This window comes from Calidris pugnax, unplaced genomic scaffold (assembly GCF_001431845.1).
Source record: "Calidris pugnax isolate Ruff unplaced genomic scaffold, ASM143184v1 scaffold111, whole genome shotgun sequence".
NCBI lineage: Eukaryota > Metazoa > Chordata > Aves > Charadriiformes > Scolopacidae > Calidris > Calidris pugnax.
Genome location: NW_015090872.1, coordinates 4,396,617 through 4,401,957, shown reverse-complemented (window position 1 = coordinate 4,401,957; position 5,341 = coordinate 4,396,617).

The following is a 5,341-nucleotide window of genomic DNA, read 5'->3' as shown; positions in this document are numbered from 1 at the left end:
GCGGCGGGGCCGGAGGGAGGCAGCGGGGCGGGGAGGGGGTGGCGTCTCCAGCCCGGCTCTCCCGCAGGCCAGGCTCCATTAACGAGATTATTATGCAAATAGAGCAGCCCTGTGCCACCCGCCAGCCTTACCTCATCCCCGCCGGCGGGGAGGTAGAGCCGGGGGGCGGGGGTCCCCGGGCCCCTTACCCCGGGGGGCTGGCAGAGGACTGGCAGTGCCACTCCGCCCGGCATCCCCCGTCTGGGGACCCTGATGCCACCCCCCGGCAGCCCGGCACCCAGAAGGGGCACGGCCGGTGGCCTGTGCCAGGTGCAGCCCCGCGACCCGGCACCCCCCCACCGTGCCCCGGCACCCTGGGGGGGTGTGTTGGGGGGTCGTCCCCTCCTGACAGGGTGGGTGAGAGGGGGAAAGGCTGTGGGTGGGCGGGAGACGGAGCCTGTGAAGCCCCAGGTGAGAGGGTGGGCACGGGGGTGGCACGGGGTGGCATGGGGAGGGGGCCATACCCTCACACACACAGACACACACACACACGAAGGTCCGGGAATATTAAACTGCATTGCAGATAAATCCCCAACATAAATATCGTGAGCCGCTCTGCCACGGGGGGGCCCAGCAAGGAGATTTATAGCCCAGCAATCCCCACCGCCCCTGGCAGCCCCCTGCAGTAGCCACTTACCCCGGCCCCGCACGGCCACCCTGCCTTAGGGGTTCCCAGCCACCCGCGCAGCCCCCCCTGCCTGCAGAGCCCTGGGTGCTCACAGGGGTCTCCCTGGGTGCTGGGGTGGGAGGCCCAGGCAGCACATACTGGGTGATGTGCTACACGCGGCAGGGGGACCCTGCTTGGCATGGGGGTGGGTGGCATAGCTGGCGTGGGACCCACTGTCTTGTCCTGTGGGCTGGCCCCAGGCACAGTCCTCACTGCCTGGGGTGGCTGAGGCTGAGCAATCCTGTACCAGGGTGCCAGGGTGCTGTGCAGGGCCCCAGCAAGGTGCCCACTGCAACATCACACACACAGGTAGCAGCACACATGTAGATCACATGTACATCCACGCACACTGACACACACCAGTACAGGCACACACGCTGTGCTCCCCACACACACACTCAAACATGCACTGCCATCCAGCTCCTGTGACAGGGCACACATACCCTGGCACGCTCCCCCTCAGGTGTTGCAGCAAAGCTTTCCTGGGGCACACACCAGGGCAGAAGGGCTCCATGAATCCTACCAGAGAGACACCCCTGGCTTGGACACCCTGACCAGTCAGGCACTACCAACCCCATCAGGGTGCAAGGGCACCTAGACCCAGGCTGCTTCATGGGTGGGCATGGGGTCCCTGGCCCTGCCGCTCACCAGGGGAGGGCTGGCTGGAGGGTGGGGGCACAGGGCTGGGTGCCACCAGGCCAGCCTCCTCATCCTGGCACTTACCCAGCCCCAAAAACCGCTTGGCACCTTGGTGGGAGCATGATGGATGCACACGGGAGGCGGGGGGGGTCTGGCGTTATTAACAGCCCTGGGTATTGCTCCAACAGGGCTGTAAAAATTAAAGGCGTGTGGATATAAAATAATGGATAAATCTGAGCCGGCCGCAGAGCGCTGCGGCGTCCCGCAGGAGTTGGCATCTTAATAAGGTGGGGCATGGCAGGTACAGGATGGGCACCTGCCTGTAGATATGGGAGGTCAGACTGTGTCAGCACTCTCTTCCACGTGCAGACTCCCTCCAAAAATCTCCCCCAAGTGCCCTGAGAAGATGTGTGGGCAGTGCCAGCCTGCGGAGTTGGCACTGTGGGGCAAGTGGCTGCTCCTGAAGCCAGGATGGAAGGAAAAGAGGCTGTGCCCTTTACAGACATCGCTGGGGGTGCCAGGCACTGGCTCTAGGATGCCCACAAGCACTGCCCAGCCCACCTACACCCAGCAGGCAGGATCTGTGCCATGGTGCCAAGACACCCAGGCATCACCAGGCTGGTGTGACCCCGGGGTCCTGCCCGTCCTGTGGCCCATGGCACCTACCCCAAGCAGGGCGCGGGGCAGCACTCGCCTCACCAGCCCCACTCCACCCTGCCCATCCCACGGGCCACCCCGCCGGCATCCTCATTTTCCCCGAGATTAGCCGCGGCGCGGGAGCCTCCGCGCAACGCCAGCAGGTGACAAATAAGATTTTTCCACTCTCCCGAGCACCCGGCATGGGTCTGTCATTGAAAATGCAAAGCAGCGCGGTGCCAACCTCCGCCGCCCGCCCTCCTCTCCTCCAGCACCTCAGTGCCAAGCACCCGGCCAGCCAAACCCCCCGCCATCACCACTGGACCCCCCCACTGCACCCCCTCGGCAGTGCCAGGGTGCTGCACACAGTGCCCTTGGGCTCAGTGGGGCAGGTTCCTGGGGGTTTTCTTAGAGAGGTGTGAGTTTGGGGGTGCCAGCCTAGGTGGGCAGCATGGCCTCGCAGTGCCCTTTGGGTGCACCCACATGCCTGGCACTGCAGGTGGGAGAGCAGGGCAGGGGGGGGTGCATGAAGGTGCCCACCACACTGGGTATGTGCACCCCACCAGGGCCTCCCTGCCTCCAGGGAGGGTGTCAGGGTCTCGGGTGGGCCCACGGTGGGCTCACCCTGATGGTGGTGGTGGGGTGTGTGTGAGGGATTGTCCCTCATAGGAAATACTTGACCCAAGACGTGCCTGTTGGGGTGGGCATCACCCCACAAACCCCACATCAAGGCCCCCCCTCTTTAGCACCCAAGGGAGGGAGAACAGAAGCACATCCACCCAGCAGCCACAACCCTCACCCATGGACCCAACCCTCCCAAACCCCTCAGTCCTCCCAAACCCCTTGATGCCCCCCAACCCCAAGCACCCCATTACCCACCGTGGCCCCCAGCCTGGCGCCAGGCGCCTCCCCAGCAGCCCCCAGCCCCGGTCCCCCCCTCCGCCGCCGCGTCTCCCCTCCGCTATTGTCAGAGGGTTGCCTCTGCCTCTGTCTGCGAAATTAATTCGGAGGTGGAGAGGGAGAATTATGTAAAGTGTGGTTATTCTGGAGCGGCGGGGGAAGCGCGGCTGATGGCAAAGTGCCTTTTTGTGTGTTTAATATGCATTTTTTTCCAGCGGTGCATTTTCAGGCGGGTAATTTGCTGTCTTTTCAGACCCCGATCAGTATCATTTCTCCGGCAATGACAGCTTTTATTTGCACTGAAATGAATGCTGCGAAATTTCCAAGAAATAGCCGAGGCCCCGTTGGCTGCCCACCCCCGCGGGGCTGGGGCACGGGCACCCGCTGACGCCTGCCCCCCGCAGCCCCCTGGCTGGCTCCTGCCCGCAGCCCCGCTCGGTGGCAGTGGCGGGGGTGCTGGGCACACGCGTGTGCCACCTTGCACCCCCTCCCCCCCCAATACACACCTTGAGACCTGCATGCACATCAGCATGCCACGTATAAGGGTGTATATGCACCCCAATGCATGTGCACGTATAGATAATCCTTGTGTGTACGCACGCACACCCCTTGGGTGTGTATACACCCCCCCAACACAGCACACACACACACACACTCCTGCACACAAATACACAGACTCCTAGTCCATGCCTATCCCCCCTTAGACACATACACACACCTCCCACCGGTGCATACATGCCCCTCCTGTGCTAGGGGGGGTCCGCCACTTCATGTCACCCCAGGCTTCAGCACAGCATCCCTAAGCCAGGGCACCAAGCCCTCAGGAGGGTCTGGGGGACCCCCCCATGCATCCCTTTCCTCCCCCACCCTTGGCACAGCACAGCCCTTGGGGAAACTGAGGCACAGAGGGGGCAGGCAGAGATGGGTGCTCTCCCTTCCCCAACCCCCAGGCTCATCTCCTCTCCGGGTAACGATGGGCAGGAGCTTGGAGGAGACACAGGGTGTGGGGCTGTGTGTCAGGAGGGAGGAAGAAATGTTGTTTGTGTAGGTGTGCGCCGTGTGGGCGTTGTGCGCCGGAGCCGACATGCCGGAGCTGCTGTGCCGGCGTGTGATGCTGCCTTTGCAGCAGCCGTACACATCTGGGTGTGCACGTGTGTGCCTGTGACAGCCCCCTGCCCATGTCCCAGTGCGTGTGACGGGGTGGCGTGGGCACATACCTCCAGGTGACGGCCACACGGGCATCTCCGAGTGGGACAGCATCTCCGCGTGTGCCACACTGTGCATGGAGCCAGGTATGCTCCCTGTCACACATGGCCCAGGGGTGACGGATGGTGTTGGGGGGTGCCTGTGCAATGCTGCACTCCCCCCAGCAATGCCATGGCAGGCTGTACACCCCTGGCTAGGGCTCCCATACACCCCTGGCCACAGGTCCCCAGCTGCGGTGGAGCTGGTGCCTGGCACGGCCAAGGTTAACTCTGCCGGAGCCCGTCGGCACGGTGCAGGGAAGCTTTAATTTAATGAAGTGTGAGGCTTTTTATGGGCTTTTAATTACGTGGTGATAATTAACATTATAGGCCGCCGGGTCCCGCTGGTGCCCGGCTGCCCTGTGCCAGCTCCCGCCTGTTTGTAAATAAACCCCATGGGCCACACAGTCTCCAACCCAGGGCACCCACCTCCCATGGCAGGGAGCAAAGCCAGCCCCAGCCCCCTGCCCAGCCCTCAGGTGGGAATTTAGGCACAAATTCAGGCATGACCCGCTACAAAAGGTGGGGAGCAAGGGTCCCCCCTCTTCTATTCCCCCCTCCTGCAGCTCTCCAGTTGAGCAGAGCTGCCAGCTGGCAGTACCAGGCTTGGTGAGAACAGGAGCAGGAGGCATTGCCACACTTGTCCCCCCCACACCAGAGCCCAGACTGGCCCAGAGCACCCCCCCCACCAATGCCCAGGCTAATAGGAGGCGATCCATCAGGCAGGGCCCGGGCAAGCTGCCCACCTGCCAGGCACCCGATGGATTTATCACCCAGCACCCAGGCAATTTCCTGTCCTGCCCTAATCAATAAAGGAGGAGGGAAGGGGGAAATGCCAGCTCCCCCATGCAGGTCATGATGGGTGTGGGGATGCCCCACAGCACTGGGCGCAGAGCAAGGCCAACCCCCCACCCCTATATATTTTTCCTCCTCCCTGGCAGGACCAGGGGATCAACCCCATTGAGGGGGGTGCTACAGGTTAAAGCAGGTGGGTGTCCCCACCCAGAAGCACTGGGGGTGCCGAGGAAGACCTGGGGTGCCGTACCCTATAGCCATTAAGGCCAGTTCCCCCCACCTCCAGCCTCACACAGGGAACCCAGGCATCCGGGCTTCCCCTCCCCCACCTCTTCCCATTTAATTTTTCCTAATGAAAGGCAGGGAGGATGGCGGGGAGCCGGGGCACCAAGGTCGAGGCTGCCTTTAATCAATCCCCGCT